Source organism: Anser anser (assembly GCF_964211835.1).
Source record: "Anser anser genome assembly, chromosome: 2".
Lineage (NCBI taxonomy): Eukaryota > Metazoa > Chordata > Aves > Anseriformes > Anatidae > Anser > Anser anser.
In genome coordinates this window covers 98,339,058-98,357,396 of record NC_139721.1, presented here as the reverse complement: position 1 = coordinate 98,357,396, position 18,339 = coordinate 98,339,058, and the positions used below count along the sequence as shown (strand labels likewise).

Sequence of the window (18,339 nt, the reverse complement as noted above, 5' to 3'; positions counted from 1 at the left end):
GAGGCTAGGGCCATGGCGGTGAGTAGAGCTGGGTCGAGGGATTTGGATGTTAGTAGGAGCAGGGTTAGTGGGGGGAATTTTATGAGGGTCGAGAGTAGCAGGGCTGTTATTAGTGGCGATCCTTGTAGTACTTCTGGGAATCAGAAGTGAAATGGCACTAGGCCCAGTTTAATAGCGATTGCTGCTGTCAGTAGTAGACAGGAGGTTGGGTGGTTTATTTGTGTGATGTCTCATTGGCCAGTGACTCAGGCATTGGTTATGCTAGAGAATAGGACCAGGGCGGAAGCAGCTGCTTGGGTTAGGAAGTATTTCGTTGCGGCTTCTACTGCTCGTGGGTGGTGGGATTTGGCAATTAGGGGAATGATGGCTAGTGTGTTGATCTCCAGTCCTGTCCAGGCCAGAACTCAGTGGTTGCTGGAAATTGTGATTGTGGTGCCCAAGATGAGGCTGAAGGTTATGATTGGGGTCGCGTAAGGGTTCATTAGTAGAGGAGGGGGTTAAACCATCATTTTCGGGGTATGGGCCCGATAGCTTGATTAGCTGACTCTACTAGAAAATAATATAAGGGAAGTATGGAGAATTTTGATTTCTCTTGTGTGGGTTCAATTCCTACTTTTCTAAGGTCAACAGGAAATGAGAGGGCTGTTATACCTCTATGTTCACTTTATCATAGTGACCCTTTGTAGTTCAGGCACATTTCCTTATGTAAGGAGGTAGGCCTGCATAGCAGATAGGTATGCTGATGTGTCAGAGGCACAGAGCTAGTGTGAGGGGTAGGAAGTTTTTTCATAGTAGGTGCATTAGTTGGTCATATCGGAATCGTGGGTATGAAGCTCGGACCCATAAGAAACCAGAAGATAGTAGGAGGACTTTTGTGGCTAGGATGACGGGGAATAGTTCTGTGGGTGGCCCTAGGGCGCTTGGGTTTAGGAATATGATGGCTGTAAGTGTATTTATTAGCATAATGTTCGCATATTCAGCTAGGAAGAATAAGGCGAAGGGTCCTGCGGCGTATTCAACGTTAAACCCTGAGACTAGCTCAGATTCGCCCTCTGTGAGGTCAAAAGGAGCTCGGTTTGTCTCTGCTAGGGTGGATACGTATCATATTATTGCTAGGGGTCATGAGGAGAAAATGAAGTATAGAGGCTCCTGTGCGACGGCAAAGGAGCTGAGTGTGTAGCTTCCGCTTAGTATGATTATTGATAGCAGGATTATGGCCAGTGTCACTTCGTATGAAATGGTCTGTGCTACTGCCCGTAGGGCTCCGATTAGTGCGTATTTTGAGTTCGAGGCTCAGCCTGATCATAGGACTGAGTAGACGGCTAGGCTTGACATGGCTATTAGGAAGAGAACTCCGAGGTTTAGATCTGCTAGGGGAAATGGGAGTGGTAGTGGTGCTCAAGTGGTGAGGGCTAGGACAAGGGCTAGTATTGGTATCAGAATGAATAGAAGTGGGGAAGAGGTAGAGGGTCGGATGGGCTCTTTGGTAAATAGTTTCAGTCCGTCCGCAAATGGTTGAAGTAGGCCAAAAGGCCCGACAACGTTAGGGCCTTTGCGGGATTGTATGTAGCTTAGGATTTTCCGTTCTACTAGGGTTAGGAAGGCTACGGCAATCAGGATTGGGATGATGTATAGGAGGGATATAAGGAGGCAGCTTAGTGTTGTTATTTGAATCATGGGTGAAGCTAGGGAGAGGATTTGAACCTCTGGGGAAAGGGCTTAAGCCTTCTGCACTTGCCGGGCTCTGCCACTCTAGCTGGTCCTTTTCTAGGATTGAAAGTGGTGGGGGAAGGCCCTCTTCACGGTTTAGTTGGTTTCACTGCTTAGAGGGGGGGGGCGTGCTTGTGGTATTGGCCCCACTTTCCCGGTCCTTTCGTACTGGGGAGAGTGTGTCATAGATAGAAACCAACCTGGATTGCTCCGGTCTGAACTCAGATCACGTAGGACTGTTAATCGTTGAACAAACGAACCCTTAATAGCGGCTGCACCATTAGGATGTCCTGATCCAACATCGAGGTCGTAAACCCCCCTGTCGATATGGGCTCTTGAGGGGGATTGCGCTGTTATCCCTGGGGTAGCTTGGTCCATTAATCAATTATATTGGGTCTGGTCACTGTTAGCACTTTGAGGGGTAGCTCTAGGTAAAGAGGTATGGTCTTGTTTTTGGAGGATTTGTTCTCCTCCAAGGTCGCCCCAACCGAAAAATATCGACCAGGCTCTGCGATGGTAGTGGCCCCAGTGGGGTTGATTGAGGATTCGCGGTGGTCGTTGATTTTTAAGTTCCACAGGGTCTTCTCGTCTTATGTTCACATCCCCGCTTTTGCACGGGGAGATCAATTTCACTGATTATCTGTGAGAGACAGTTAAGACCTCGTTTAGCCATTCATACAAGTCTCGATTTATGGGACAATTGATTGCGCTACCTTTGCACGGTTAGGATACCGCGGCCGTTAAACCTAAGTCACCGGGCAGGCATCACCTTCAATACTTGTTTAATTTGCTGAAGGCTATGTTTTTGGTAAACAGTCGGGCCTTATTAATTTGCCGAGTTCCTTTCACAGATTTTAATCGCTCTTATAGGCGCTCCTGAGTCGGGTTAACAGGGTTAGTTAATACGTGGTCTTGTAGGGGTTTTTGTATCTGTCTAGGTCTGTTAATAATGTTTCTATGTAAGCTTGCGCCGTTAGAGGGGTGTGGCCCTGAGTTACTTATTTTAGCATTAATTCTCCTATATTCATAGGTTGACCTGTTTGTGATAAGGGAATCATCTTATTTTGGTATTTTTAGGTGGTGGAGCTTTGACGCACTCTTTTTTGATGGCTGCTTTAGGGCCCACGGTAGGATCAGTAGTAAGAATTATCCGCTAGTCGAGGTTGTGTCCTTTTTTAATGGAGCTGTCCCTCCATTAAATAGCTCTTAATCATCTCATTAGGGTTCAGGATGTCCGGTAGGGAGGATTAAGGGGGAACTTAGATTCGTTTCACAGGTAACCAGCTATCACCCAGCTCGGTTGGCTTTTCACCTCTACTGACAAGTCATCCCACTCTTTTGCAACAGAGACGGGTTCGCTCTCTTTAACTGCTTGAAAGTAGCTCGCTTGGGTTTCGGGGGGGCAAACTTTAGTTCACTTTGCTTGGTTGTTCTCGCTAAACCATGATGCAAAAGGTACAAGGGTTGATCTTTGCTGTCTGTCGCTTTGATTGTTTCACTGCTATTTCATCTTTCCCTTACGGTACTGGGGTCTCTATCGCGTCTAAGTGTCTTTTCTATCGCCTATACTAAGACTGTAAAATGCTTTAGTTTAATTAGTTTAGTAAATTCTTTAGTTTTGGTGTACTATTTGTGTGGTTGAGCTAGAGGGGGGGCTTCAAGACGATCCGGTCTAGTAGATATCTTTCAGGTGTAAGCTGAGTGCTTTGGTGTTATAGCTACGTCTTGATATTCTAAGTACACCTTCCGGTACACTTACCTTGTTACGACTTACCTCATCTTCAGCGTATTTATGGTATTAGTTATGTGGGATGTGGCTTTTGAGGAGGGTGACGGGCGGTATGTACGTGCCCCAGGGCCGGCTTAAAGTAGGCTCTATTGTCCCACTTTACTGCTAAATCCGCCTTCCAGAAGTGGTTTCACGCTTCTTTCCGTGTGCCCTATGAATAGGGAATGTAGCCCATTTCTTCCACTCCATAGGCTATACCTTGACCTGTCTTATTAGCGGGGTGCTATTGTGTCCACTGTTGTGCTCTCATTCGAGGTGGGCTGGCGACGGCGGTATGTAGGCTGTGTTGGCAAGGGGTGGTTGGGTTAATCGGGGATTATCGATTGTAGAACAGGCTCCTCTAGGTGGGTTTGGGGCACCGCCAAGTCCTTAGAGTTTTAAGCGTTTGTGCTCGTAGTTCTCTGGCGGATACTTCGGTAAAGTAAGTATCAAGATTTAGGGCCAGGCATAGTGGGGTATCTAATCCCAGTTTGGGCCCTGGCTTTCGTGGGTTTAAATCAGTCGTTAGTTCCTAAGATCATCTTAATGGTGTGTTTAGGTGCATCTTGGGCTTATGACAGCTCAGTTGCATTTTGATCTTAGTTAGCTAGGATAGGCATTTTACCACTCTTTACGCCGTGTCAATAGGACGGTTGATTTGGGTTTCTTGTATGACCGCGGTGGCTGGCACAAGATTTACCAACCCTTGAAGTTAGGCTGTTGCTATAACTAAGTCAAGTTTGCACTCATTGCTTAATGTTAATTACTGCTGAATACCCGTGGGGGCGTGGCTTAGCGAGGCGTCTTGGGCTACTACTTGGGTGTGCCTGATACCCGCTCCTCAAGGCCTGTATGGGGGTAGGTGGTCGAGGGCGTTTACACTGGGGCGCGGATACTTGCATGTATATATTTAGCAAAAACCAACCGTAAGGTTAGGACTAAGTCTTTTGTCCGCAGGCATGTTTTATGCCATCTTGGCAACTTCAGTGCCATGCTTTGTGTTAAGCTATGTGGACGGGGGTGTGGTTAGCTGATAGTTGAGTGGTGAGTGAGAGTGAAGTATATGAAATTATTGCTTGTGTTTACTATTTTTAGTACTGGAGTTTCTCTAATAAGTTTAAGTTATTTTGTATGTGTTTGTGTGTATATATACATCGTTCCGATGATGTCATGGAAGGGATGATTAATGGAGTTTTAGAGGTAGTTTGCTGGGATTGGGCGATGAAGGTTTATGCTACATGGTGGTTAGCGAAAGTTTACTGGTTTAGTTTGTGAAGCGCAGGGGTTGCGCTTAATGATTTGTTGTTTTGTGCTATGTCCAACGAGCATTCATCCAATAGCCCCATTTAACCCGGAGGGTGGAGGTAACATTAACTGAATGTGGTCAAAGTGCATCAGTGTCAGGATGATTCCCCATATACGCCAACCGTCTCATCGAGGGACCCTTGAAATATAGGATAGGCCGTGAGGCAGGTGTGTCCAGGCTTAGATTGTGGGACCCCCGAGATCACTGGGAATAGCCACCTGTGAGGTAACCCCGGAAAAAATAAGAGGAACCAGAGGCGCCAAAAAGCTGGAACATGCCGCGATTACGCATTGAGAAGGTGAAAGTACTCACAGATGCCACTTTGAAGGGCAAGGAGGGGTGAGTGAACCCAATGGATGGCCCTGACCGAGGAACCAGAGGCGCAAAAATGTGAGGAGGGCGAGGGGTTTAGGGGGAACGTATGGGCCTGAAGCTAGTCATACCGGACATTATGTGCAACGGGTTGCTGATTTCACGTGAGGAGTACGATTAATAAATCCGTCTGATACGAACTGCATGAGATATGTGGTGGAGAGTTGTTGTTGGAGCATGTCCTGTGAGCATTCATTAAAATGGGGTCTTGTTATGCGCTTGAGTGGAGTTGTATTGGGTGTTGTGGGGTATGGTCCTAGAACATTCATGCCGGGTGGTTTGGTAGGAGTGTGTTTAAGGGTTTAATGGCCGTGTACATGTATGGGTTTAGCACCTGCTTATAAGATAGTCCGTATATAATGTATATTACTGGTACTATAGTATGTATGTATATGGGGTATATAAATTTATGCACGAATATGCATAACCAAATACCCCCGCCTCGGGGGGGGAGGGGGGGGGGGTTAAGCATAATGGCATAGATGGGGTAGAATTATTGGGGGCTTGCGGTTAGTTCCTGTAGTTGAGAACAATGGCGGCTTTTCGAGCCGCAGGCCTCGGGTAGTGTCCGGGCAGGAATAATGACTTATTTTATGTTTTTTTTAGGGATTTGCTTTGCGGTGGGTGTTTTGGGTGTGGCGTCGAATCCTTCGCCGTATTATGGGGTTGTTGGTTTGGTGTTAGCGTCTGTGGCGGGGTGCGGGTGGTTGCTGGGCCTTGGGGTTTCGTTCGTGGCTTTAGTGCTGTTTATGGTGTATTTGGGGGGTATGCTGGTGGTGTTTGTTTATTCAGTAGCTTTAGCAGCGGAGCCTTTCCCTGGGGCTTGGGGGGATTGACGGGTGATTGGATGTGCAGTAGCGTTTGTGGCAATTGTTTTTGGGGGGTTGGTGTTTGGGGGGTTTATGGGGGCTTGGAAGTTCGGGGTTTCTACTGTGAATAATGTTGGGGTGTTTGTTGTTCGGTCGGATTTTAGTGGAGTTTCCATGTTTTATTCACATGGGGCAGGGATGTTTTTAGTGGCGGGTTGGGGGCTGTTGTTGACTTTGTTTGTTGTATTGGAGCTTGTGCGGGGGTTGTCGCGGGGTGCTATTCGGGCGGTTTAGGGGTTAGGGTCAGAGAATAGTTTATTGAAAATGCCAGCTTTGGGAGCTGGAGATAAAGGTTTGAGTCCTTTTTTTCTGAGTTTGGGGTACTCTAAGAAGTGGTAAGTCTTCAATCTTTGGTTTACAAGACCAATGTTTTTATAAACTATTAGAGTATTTAGCAGTTGAGTATTTTGTTTTCTAGGGCGCTTGCGGCGGGGAGGAGAAATAGGAGGATAGTGAAGTAGGCGATTGAAGCGAGTTGGCCGATGATGATGAATGGGTGTTCGACGGGTTGGCTTCCTACTCATGTTAGGACGAGGAGGTCGGCGACTAGTACTCAGAATAGGAGCTGGGAGAGTGGTCGGAATGTTATTGCTCGTTGTTTTGATTTGTGCAGGAATGGGATTAGGAATAGGATCAGTACGGAGGCGGCCAGTGCTAATACGCCTCCTAGTTTATTTGGGATTGAACGTAGGATGGCGTAGGCGAATAGGAAGTATCATTCTGGCTTGATGTGTGGTGGGGTTACTAGCGGGTTTGCTGGGGTGAAGTTTTCTGGGTCTCCCAGGAGGTTAACCGCTCATGCTTCTTTCTTATGAGACGTTAGTAAACCAATTACATAGCCTTGTCAAGACTAAATCACAGGTAAAAATCCTGTACATCTCATGTGGCCAACCACTCCCAACTAGGATTCCAAGACGCCTCATCACCCATCATAGAAGAACTCGTTGAATTCCACGACCACGCCCTAATCGTTGCCCTAGCTATCTGCAGCCTAGTTCTCTACCTTTTAGCCCACATACTAACAGAAAAACTCTCGTCCAATGCTGTAGACGCCCAAGAAGTAGAGCTGATCTGGACAATCCTAGCTGCTATCGTCCTGGTACTCCTCGCCCTCCCATCCCTACAAATCCTCTACATAATGGACGAAATCGACGAACCAGACCTCACCCTAAAAGCCATCGGCCACCAATGATACTGAAGCTACGAATACACAGACTTCAAAGACCTATCATTCGACTCCTACATAGTGCCCACCCCAGACTTACCCAACGGCCACTTCCGACTGCTAGAAGTTGACCACCGCGTAGTTATCCCAATAGAATCCCCCATCCGCGTGATCATTACTGCAGGAGACGTACTCCACTCCTGAGCAGTCCCAACGCTCGGAGTTAAAACAGACGCAATCCCAGGCCGACTAAACCAAACTTCATTCATTACCACCCGGCCTGGGATTTTTTACGGACAATGCTCAGAAATTTGCGGGGCTAATCACAGCTACATACCCATTGTAGTAGAATCAACCCCACTCCCACATTTCGAGGCCTGATCGTCCCTTCTATCATCATCCTAATCATTAAGAAGCTATGCAACAGCACTAGCCTTTTAAGCTAGCCAAAGAGGGACTTCCCCCTCCTTAATGATATGCCACAGCTTAACCCCGCACCATGATTTTCAATCATAATTATAACCTGATTAACCCTAGCACTCCTCATCCAACCAAAACTACTAGCCTTCACCACAACCAACCCCCCATCAAATAAGACCTCCCTCACTACCAAACCCACACCATGATCCTGACCATGAACCTAAGCTTCTGTGACCAATTTTCCAGCCCCAATCTATTTGGCATCCCCTTAATTCTACTATCCCTACTCTTCCCAGCCCTACTATTCCCGTCCCCAAACAACCGATGAATCAACAACCGCCTTTCTACCATCCAAACATGACTCCTTCACCTAATCACAAAACAACTAATAGTCCCACTCAACAAAAATGGCCACAAATGAGCCATAATATTTACATCCCTAATAATCATACTTCTTACAATCAACCTTCTAGGCCTCCTTCCATATACATTCACCCCAACCACCCAACTATCTATGAACATAGCCCTAGCCTTCCCACTATGGCTCGCCACACTACTAACAGGCATGTTTAACCATGTACGTGCCCCAGGGCCGGCTTAAAGTAGGCTCTATTGTCCCACTTTACTGCTAAATCCGCCTTCCAGAAGTGGTTTCACGCTTCTTTCCGTGTGCCCTATGAATAGGGAATGTAGCCCATTTCTTCCACTCCATAGGCTATACCTTGACCTGTCTTATTAGCGGGGTGCTATTGTGTCCACTGTTGTGCTCTCATTCGAGGTGGGCTGGCGACGGCGGTATGTAGGCTGTGTTGGCAAGGGGTGGTTGGGTTAATCGGGGATTATCGATTGTAGAACAGGCTCCTCTAGGTGGGTTTGGGGCACCGCCAAGTCCTTAGAGTTTTAAGCGTTTGTGCTCGTAGTTCTCTGGCGGATACTTCGGTAAAGTAAGTATCAAGATTTAGGGCCAGGCATAGTGGGGTATCTAATCCCAGTTTGGGCCCTGGCTTTCGTGGGTTTAAATCAGTCGTTAGTTCCTAAGATCATCTTAATGGTGTGTTTAGGTGCATCTTGGGCTTATGACAGCTCAGTTGCATTTTGATCTTAGTTAGCTAGGATAGGCATTTTACCACTCTTTACGCCGTGTCAATAGGACGGTTGATTTGGGTTTCTTGTATGACCGCGGTGGCTGGCACAAGATTTACCAACCCTTGAAGTTAGGCTGTTGCTATAACTAAGTCAAGTTTGCACTCATTGCTTAATGTTAATTACTGCTGAATACCCGTGGGGGCGTGGCTTAGCGAGGCGTCTTGGGCTACTACTTGGGTGTGCCTGATACCCGCTCCTCAAGGCCTGTATGGGGGTAGGTGGTCGAGGGCGTTTACACTGGGGCGCGGATACTTGCATGTATATATTTAGCAAAAACCAACCGTAAGGTTAGGACTAAGTCTTTTGTCCGCAGGCATGTTTTATGCCATCTTGGCAACTTCAGTGCCATGCTTTGTGTTAAGCTATGTGGACGGGGGTGTGGTTAGCTGATAGTTGAGTGGTGAGTGAGAGTGAAGTATATGAAATTATTGCTTGTGTTTACTATTTTTAGTACTGGAGTTTCTCTAAGTCCTAGGACTAGGAGGAAATGGTGTTTCATAGTGTGTAGGCGTCGGGATAGTCCGAGTATCGTCGGGGTATTCCTGCTAGGCCTAGGAAGTGCTGGGGGAAGAACGTTAGGTTTACTCCTGTAAATATTACCCCGAAGTGGGCTTTTGCTCATGTTTGGTGTAGGGTAAACCCAGTGAGTAGTGGGAATCAGTGAGTAAATCCTGCTAGAATGGCAAAGACGGCGCCTATGGATAGGACGTAGTGGAAGTGGGCAACTACGTAGTACGTGTCGTGCAGGGCGATGTCTAGGGAAGAGTTTGCAAGAACGATTCCTGTTAATCCTCCGATGGTAAATAGGAAGATAAATCCTAGAGCTCATAGTATTGGGGGGGGTCTCATTTGATTGTTCCTCCGTGCAGGGTGGCTAGTCAGCTAAATACTTTGATTCCGGTAGGGATGGCAATGATTATAGTGGCTGATGTAAAGTAGGCTCGGGTATCAACGTCTATTCCTACTGTAAACATGTGGTGAGCTCAGACGATGAATCCTAGGAAGCCGATGGATAGTATGGCTCAGACTATTCCCATGTAGCCGAAGGGCTCCTTTTTGCCTGAGTAGTACGTGACTACGTGTGAGATGATTCCGAACCCCGGTAGGATCAGAATATAGACTTCTGGGTGTCCGAAGAATCAGAATAGGTGTTGGTACAGGATTGGGTCTCCTCCTCCAGCGGGGTCGAAGAATGTGGTGTTTAGGTTTCGATCAGTTAGTAATATTGTAATACCGGCGGCGAGTACGGGGAGTGATAGAAGGAGTAGGATGGCGGTAATTAGTACGGATCAGACAAATAGTGGGGTTTGGTATTGTGAGAGTGCGGGGGGTTTTATGTTGATGGCTGTGGTGATAAAGTTGATGGCCCCAAGGATGGAGGAGATACCGGCTAAGTGGAGTGAGAAGATAGCCAGGTCTACTGAAGCTCCGGCGTGGGCAAGGTCACCTGCTAGGGGAGGGTAGACAGTTCAGCCTGTGCCGGCGCCAGCTTCTACAGTGGATGAGGCTAGTAGTAGGAGGAATGATGGGGGGAGGAGTCAAAAGCTTATGTTGTTTATTCGCGGGAATGCTATGTCGGGGGCACCGATTATGAGGGGGACTAATCAGTTGCCGAATCCTCCGATCATGATGGGTATGACTATAAAGAAGCTTATTACAAAGGCGTGAGCGGTAACGATTACATTGTAAATTTGGTCGTCGCCTAGGAGAGTTCCTGGTTGTCCTAGTTCTGCGCGGATTAATAGGCTGAGTGCGGTGCCGACTATTCCTGCTCATGCCCCGAAGATGAGGTACAGGGTGCCAATATCCTTATGGTTAGTGGAAAATAGTCATCGGTTGATGAAGGTGACGGGTAAGATGGCTGAGTGTTGAAGCGTTAGGCTGTAGTCCTTTTTACAGAGGTTTAATTCCTCTTCTTATCGGCTCTGTAGTGAAATTCATGTTGAGTTGCAAGCTCATCGATGCGCACTAGGGTGCGTCAGGGTCTTTGTAGGCAGAAGCCAATTGGTTTAGGCATTTAGCTGTTAACTAGAGTTTTGTGGGATCGAAGCCCATCTGTCTAGGGAGGCTTTAGCTTAATTAAAGCGTCTGACTTGCATTCAGAAGATACAGGTTAATATTCTGTAAGTCTTAATGTGCAGAAACTAAGAGGGTTTAACTCTTATTTAAGGCTTTGAAGGCCTTCGGTTTGGGGTGTTATCCTAAGTTTCTAGACAATGGCATGTATTATTGGGGACAGGGGAAGTAAGAGGATTGATAGTGAGGCAAGGACCGCAGTAGGTGTGCTTGGGGCTTTGCTAGTGTATCATTGTTTTATGTGGTTAGAGGAGTTGGGGGGAAGGGTAATTGTTGAGTGGTATGCGAGGCGTAGGTAGAAGAAGAGGCTGAGCAGTGATAGCATGGCAATTGCCATGGCTGCTGGTGTTATTTCCTGTTTAGTTAGTTCTTGGATGATAAGTCACTTTGGTATAAAGCCTGTTAATGGGGGGAGGCCTGCTAGGGATAAAAGTACTAGTATTAGGGTGGCGTTTAGCACTGGGGTTTTTGTTCATGAGGTTGTGATCATGGATAGGTTAAGGGCTTTGATTTTGTTAAGGGCTAGGAATACGGCTGATGTTATGATTGTGTATAGGTAGAAGGTAAGTAAGGCCAATTTGGGGCTGTAAACTAGGATGATGGCGATTCAGCCTAAGTGGGAGATGGACGAGAAGGCTAGGATTTTGCGTGTTTGTGTTTGGTTCAGTCCTATTCAGCCTCCTAGTGCTGTTGAGGCTAGGGCCATGGCGGTGAGTAGAGCTGGGTCGAGGGATTTGGATGTTAGTAGGAGCAGGGTTAGTGGGGGGAATTTTATGAGGGTCGAGAGTAGCAGGGCTGTTATTAGTGGCGATCCTTGTAGTACTTCTGGGAATCAGAAGTGAAATGGCACTAGGCCCAGTTTAATAGCGATTGCTGCTGTCAGTAGTAGACAGGAGGTTGGGTGGTTTATTTGTGTGATGTCTCATTGGCCAGTGACTCAGGCATTGGTTATGCTAGAGAATAGGACCAGGGCGGAAGCAGCTGCTTGGGTTAGGAAGTATTTCGTTGCGGCTTCTACTGCTCGTGGGTGGTGGGATTTGGCAATTAGGGGAATGATGGCTAGTGTGTTGATCTCCAGTCCTGTCCAGGCCAGAACTCAGTGGTTGCTGGAAATTGTGATTGTGGTGCCCAAGATGAGGCTGAAGGTTATGATTGGGGTCGCGTAAGGGTTCATTAGTAGAGGAGGGGGTTAAACCATCATTTTCGGGGTATGGGCCCGATAGCTTGATTAGCTGACTCTACTAGAAAATAATATAAGGGAAGTATGGAGAATTTTGATTTCTCTTGTGTGGGTTCAATTCCTACTTTTCTAAGGTCAACAGGAAATGAGAGGGCTGTTATACCTCTATGTTCACTTTATCATAGTGACCCTTTGTAGTTCAGGCACATTTCCTTATGTAAGGAGGTAGGCCTGCATAGCAGATAGGTATGCTGATGTGTCAGAGGCACAGAGCTAGTGTGAGGGGTAGGAAGTTTTTTCATAGTAGGTGCATTAGTTGGTCATATCGGAATCGTGGGTATGAAGCTCGGACCCATAAGAAACCAGAAGATAGTAGGAGGACTTTTGTGGCTAGGATGACGGGGAATAGTTCTGTGGGTGGCCCTAGGGCGCTTGGGTTTAGGAATATGATGGCTGTAAGTGTATTTATTAGCATAATGTTCGCATATTCAGCTAGGAAGAATAAGGCGAAGGGTCCTGCGGCGTATTCAACGTTAAACCCTGAGACTAGCTCAGATTCGCCCTCTGTGAGGTCAAAAGGAGCTCGGTTTGTCTCTGCTAGGGTGGATACGTATCATATTATTGCTAGGGGTCATGAGGAGAAAATGAAGTATAGAGGCTCCTGTGCGACGGCAAAGGAGCTGAGTGTGTAGCTTCCGCTTAGTATGATTATTGATAGCAGGATTATGGCCAGTGTCACTTCGTATGAAATGGTCTGTGCTACTGCCCGTAGGGCTCCGATTAGTGCGTATTTTGAGTTCGAGGCTCAGCCTGATCATAGGACTGAGTAGACGGCTAGGCTTGACATGGCTATTAGGAAGAGAACTCCGAGGTTTAGATCTGCTAGGGGAAATGGGAGTGGTAGTGGTGCTCAAGTGGTGAGGGCTAGGACAAGGGCTAGTATTGGTATCAGAATGAATAGAAGTGGGGAAGAGGTAGAGGGTCGGATGGGCTCTTTGGTAAATAGTTTCAGTCCGTCCGCAAATGGTTGAAGTAGGCCAAAAGGCCCGACAACGTTAGGGCCTTTGCGGGATTGTATGTAGCTTAGGATTTTCTGTTCTACTAGGGTTAGGAAGGCTACGGCAATCAGGATTGGGATGATGTATAGGAGGGATATAACGAGGCAGCTTAGTGTTGTTATTTGAATCATGGGTGAAGCTAGGGAGAGGATTTGAACCTCTGGGGAAAGGGCTTAAGCCTTCTGCACTTGCCGGGCTCTGCCACTCTAGCTGGTCCTTTTCTAGGATTGAAAGTGGTGGGGGAAGGCCCTCTTCACGGTTTAGTTGGTTTCACTGCTTAGAGCGGGGAGGGGGCGTGCTTGTGGTATTGGCCCCACTTTCCCGGTCCTTTCGTACTGGGGAGAGTGTGTCATAGATAGAAACCGACCTGGATTGCTCCGGTCTGAACTCAGATCACGTAGGACTGTTAATCGTTGAACAAACGAACCCTTAATAGCGGCTGCACCATTAGGATGTCCTGATCCAACATCGAGGTCGTAAACCCCCCTGTCGATATGGGCTCTTGAGGGGGATTGCGCTGTTATCCCTGGGGTAGCTTGGTCCATTAATCAATTATATTGGGTCTGGTCACTGTTAGCACTTTGAGGGGTAGCTCTAGGTAAAGAGGTATGGTCTTGTTTTTGGAGGATTTGTTCTCCTCCAAGGTCGCCCCAACCGAAAAATATCGACCAGGCTCTGCGATGGTAGTGGCCCCAGTGGGGTTGATTGAGGATTCGCGGTGGTCGTTGATTTTTAAGTTCCACAGGGTCTTCTCGTCTTATGTTCACATCCCCGCTTTTGCACGGGGAGATCAATTTCACTGATTATCTGTGAGAGACAGTTAAGACCTCGTTTAGCCATTCATACAAGTCTCGATTTATGGGACAATTGGTTGCGCTACCTTTGCACGGTTAGGATACCGCGGCCGTTAAACCTAAGTCACCGGGCAGGCATCACCTTCAATACTTGTTTAATTTGCTGAAGGCTATGTTTTTGGTAAACAGTCGGGCCTTATTAATTTGCCGAGTTCCTTTCACAGATTTTAATCGCTCTTATAGGCGCTCCTGAGTCGGGTTAACAGGGTTAGTTAATACGTGGTCTTGTAGGGGTTTTTGTATCTGTCTAGGTCTGTTAATAATGTTTCTATGTAAGCTTGCGCCGTTAGAGGGGTGTGGCCCTGAGTTACTTATTTTAGCATTAATTCTCCTATATTCATAGGTTGACCTGTTTGTGATAAGGGAATCATCTTATTTTGGTATTTTTAGGTGGTGGAGCTTTGACGCACTCTTTTTTGATGGCTGCTTTAGGGCCCACGGTAGGATCAGTAGTAAGAATTATCCGCTAGTCGAGGTTGTGTCCTTTTTTAATGGAGCTGTCCCTCCATTAAATAGCTCTTAATCATCTCATTAGGGTTCAGGATGTCCGGTAGGGAGGATTAAGGGGGAACTTAGATTCGTTTCACAGGTAACCAGCTATCACCCAGCTCGGTTGGCTTTTCACCTCTACTGACAAGTCATCCCACTCTTTTGCAACAGAGACGGGTTCGCTCTCTTTAACTGCTTGAAAGTAGCTCGCTTGGGTTTCGGGGGGGCAAACTTTAGTTCACTTTGCTTGGTTGTTCTCGCTAAACCATGATGCAAAAGGTACAAGGGTTGATCTTTGCTGTCTGTCGCTTTGATTGTTTCACTGCTATTTCATCTTTCCCTTACGGTACTGGGGTCTCTATCGCGTCTAAGTGTCTTTTCTATTGCCTATACTAAGACTGTAAAATGCTTTAGTTTAATTAGTTTAGTAAATTCTTTAGTTTTGGTGTACTGTTTGTGTGGTTGAGCTAGAGGGGGGGCTTCAAGACGATCCGGTCTAGTAGATATCTTTCAGGTGTAAGCTGAGTGCTTTGGTGTTATAGCTACGTCTTGATATTCTAAGTACACCTTCCGGTACACTTACCTTGTTACGACTTACCTCATCTTCAGCGTATTTATGGTATTAGTTATGTGGGATGTGGCTTTTGAGGAGGGTGACGGGCGGTATGTACGTGCCCCAGGGCCGGCTTAAAGTAGGCTCTATTGTCCCACTTTACTGCTAAATCCACCTTCCAGAAGTGGTTTCACGCTTCTTTCCGTGTGCCCTATGAATGGGGAATGTAGCCCATTTCTTCCACTCCATAGGCTATACCTTGACCTGTCTTATTAGCGGGGTGCTATTGTGTCCACTGTTGTGCTCTCATTCGAGGTGGGCTGGCGACGGCGGTATGTAGGCTGTGTTGGCAAGGGGTGGTTGGGTTAATCGGGGATTATCGATTGTAGAACAGGCTCCTCTAGGTGGGTTTGGGGCACCGCCAAGTCCTTAGAGTTTTAAGCGTTTGTGCTCGTAGTTCTCTGGCGGATACTTCGGTAAAGTAAGTATCAAGATTTAGGGCCAGGCATAGTGGGGTATCTAATCCCAGTTTGGGCCCTGGCTTTCGTGGGTTTAAATCAGTCGTTAGTTCCTAAGATCATCTTAATGGTGTGTTTAGGTGCATCTTGGGCTTATGACAGCTCAGTTGCATTTTGATCTTAGTTAGCTAGGATAGGCATTTTACCACTCTTTACGCCGTGTCAATAGGACGGTTGATTTGGGTTTCTTGTATGACCGCGGTGGCTGGCACAAGATTTACCAACCCTTGAAGTTAGGCTGTTGCTATAACTAAGTCAAGTTTGCACTCATTGCTTAATGTTAATTACTGCTGAATACCCGTGGGGGCGTGGCTTAGCGAGGCGTCTTGGGCTACTACTTGGGTGTGCCTGATACCCGCTCCTCAAGGCCTGTATGGGGGTAGGTGGTCGAGGGCGTTTACACTGGGGCGCGGATACTTGCATGTATATATTTAGCAAAAACCAACCGTAAGGTTAGGACTAAGTCTTTTGTCCGCAGGCATGTTTTATGCCATCTTGGCAACTTCAGTGCCATGCTTTGTGTTAAGCTATGTGGACGGGGGTGTGGTTAGCTGATAGTTGAGTGGTGAGTGAGAGTGAAGTATATGAAATTATTGCTTGTGTTTACTATTTTTAGTACTGGAGTTTCTCTAATAAGTTTAAGTTATTTTGTATGTGTTTGTGTGTATATATACATCGTTCCGATGATGTCATGGAAGGGATGATTAATGGAGTTTTAGAGGTAGTTTGCTGGGATTGGGCGATGAAGGTTTATGCTACATGGTGGTTAGCGAAAGTTTACTGGTTTAGTTTGTGAAGCGCAGGGGTTGCGCTTAATGATTTGTTGTTTTGTGCTATGTCCAACGAGCATTCATCCAATAGCCCCATTTAACCCGGAGGGTGGAGGTAACATTAACTGAATGTGGTCAAAGTGCATCAGTGTCAGGATGATTCCCCATATACGCCAACCGTCTCATCGAGGGACCCTTGAAATATAGGATAGGCCGTGAGGCAGGTGTGTCCAGGCTTAGATTGTGGGACCCCCGAGATCACTGGGAATAGCCACCTGTGAGGTAACCCCGGAAAAAATAAGAGGAACCAGAGGCGCCAAAAAGCTGGAACATGCCGCGATTACGCATTGAGAAGGTGAAAGTACTCACAGATGCCACTTTGAAGGGCAAGGAGGGGTGAGTGAACCCAATGGATGGCCCTGACCGAGGAACCAGAGGCGCAAAAATGTGAGGAGGGCAAGGGGTTTAGGGGGAACGTATGGGCCTGAAGCTAGTCATACCGGACATTATGTGCAACGGGTTGCTGATTTCACGTGAGGAGTACGATTAATAAATCCGTCTGATACGAACTGCATGAGATATGTGGTGGAGAGTTGTTGTTGGAGCATGTCCTGTGAGCATTCATTAAAATGGGGTCTTGTTATGCGCTTGAGTGGAGTTGTATTGGGTGTTGTGGGGTATGGTCCTAGAACATTCATGCCGGGTGGTTTGGTAGGAGTGTGTTTAAGGGTTTAATGGCCGTGTACATGTATGGGTTTAGCACCTGCTTATAAGATAGTCCGTATATAATGTATATTACTGGTACTATAGTATGTATGTATATGGGGTATATAAATTTATGCACGAATATGCATAACCAAATACCCCCGCCTCGGGGGGGGAGGGGGGGGGGGTTAAGCATAATGGCATAGATGGGGTAGAATTATTGGGGGCTTGCGGTTAGTTCCTGTAGTTGAGAACAATGGCGGCTTTTCGAGCCGCAGGCCTCGGGTAGTGTCCGGGCAGGAATAATGACTTATTTTATGTTTTTTTTAGGGATTTGCTTTGCGGTGGGTGTTTTGGGTGTGGCGTCGAATCCTTCGCCGTATTATGGGGTTGTTGGTTTGGTGTTAGCGTCTGTGGCGGGGTGCGGGTGGTTGCTGGGCCTTGGGGTTTCGTTCGTGGCTTTAGTGCTGTTTATGGTGTATTTGGGGGGTATGCTGGTGGTGTTTGTTTATTCAGTAGCTTTAGCAGCGGAGCCTTTCCCTGGGGCTTGGGGGGATTGACGGGTGATTGGATGTGCAGTAGCGTTTGTGGCAATTGTTTTTGGGGGGTTGGTGTTTGGGGGGTTTATGGGGGCTTGGAAGTTCGGGGTTTCTACTGTGAATAATGTTGGGGTGTTTGTTGTTCGGTCGGATTTTAGTGGAGTTTCCATGTTTTATTCACATGGGGCAGGGATGTTTTTAGTGGCGGGTTGGGGGCTGTTGTTGACTTTGTTTGTTGTATTGGAGCTTGTGCGGGGGTTGTCGCGGGGTGCTATTCGGGCGGTTTAGGGGTTAGGGTCAGAGAATAGTTTATTGAAAATGCCAGCTTTGGGAGCTGGAGATAAAGGTTTGAGTCCTTTTTTTCTGAGTTTGGGGTACTCTAAGAAGTGGTAAGTCTTCAATCTTTGGTTTACAAGACCAATGTTTTTATAAACTATTAGAGTATTTAGCAGTTGAGTATTTTGTTTTCTAGGGCGCTTGCGGCGGGGAGGAGAAATAGGAGGATAGTGAAGTAGGCGATTGAAGCGAGTTGGCCGATGATGATGAATGGGTGTTCGACGGGTTGGCTTCCTACTCATGTTAGGACGAGGAGGTCGGCGACTAGTACTCAGAATAGGAGCTGGGAGAGTGGTCGGAATGTTATTGCTCGTTGTTTTGATTTGTGCAGGAATGGGATTAGGAATAGGATCAGTACGGAGGCGGCCAGTGCTAATACGCCTCCTAGTTTATTTGGGATTGAACGTAGGATGGCGTAGGCGAATAGGAAGTATCATTCTGGCTTGATGTGTGGTGGGGTTACTAGCGGGTTTGCTGGGGTGAAGTTTTCTGGGTCTCCCAGGAG

General features: G+C 47.1%; 2 long non-coding RNA genes across 2 annotated transcripts in view; one reads left to right on the top strand and one right to left on the bottom strand.

The window, feature by feature from the left end:
• Nucleotides 1-18,339, bottom strand: part of LOC310893324 — a 549,839-nt gene that overhangs the window by 167,278 nt on the left and 364,222 nt on the right. The gene's annotated exons all lie outside the window — the stretch shown is intronic.
• The window catches only part of LOC310893319, a 182,874-nt gene that overhangs the window by 81,427 nt on the left and 83,108 nt on the right, over nt 1-18,339 (top strand). The window contains exon 2 of the long non-coding RNA XR_014578899.1: nt 1-18,339. This exon is cut by the window's left edge and continues 9,929 nt beyond it. This is a non-coding gene — a long non-coding RNA (uncharacterized lncRNA).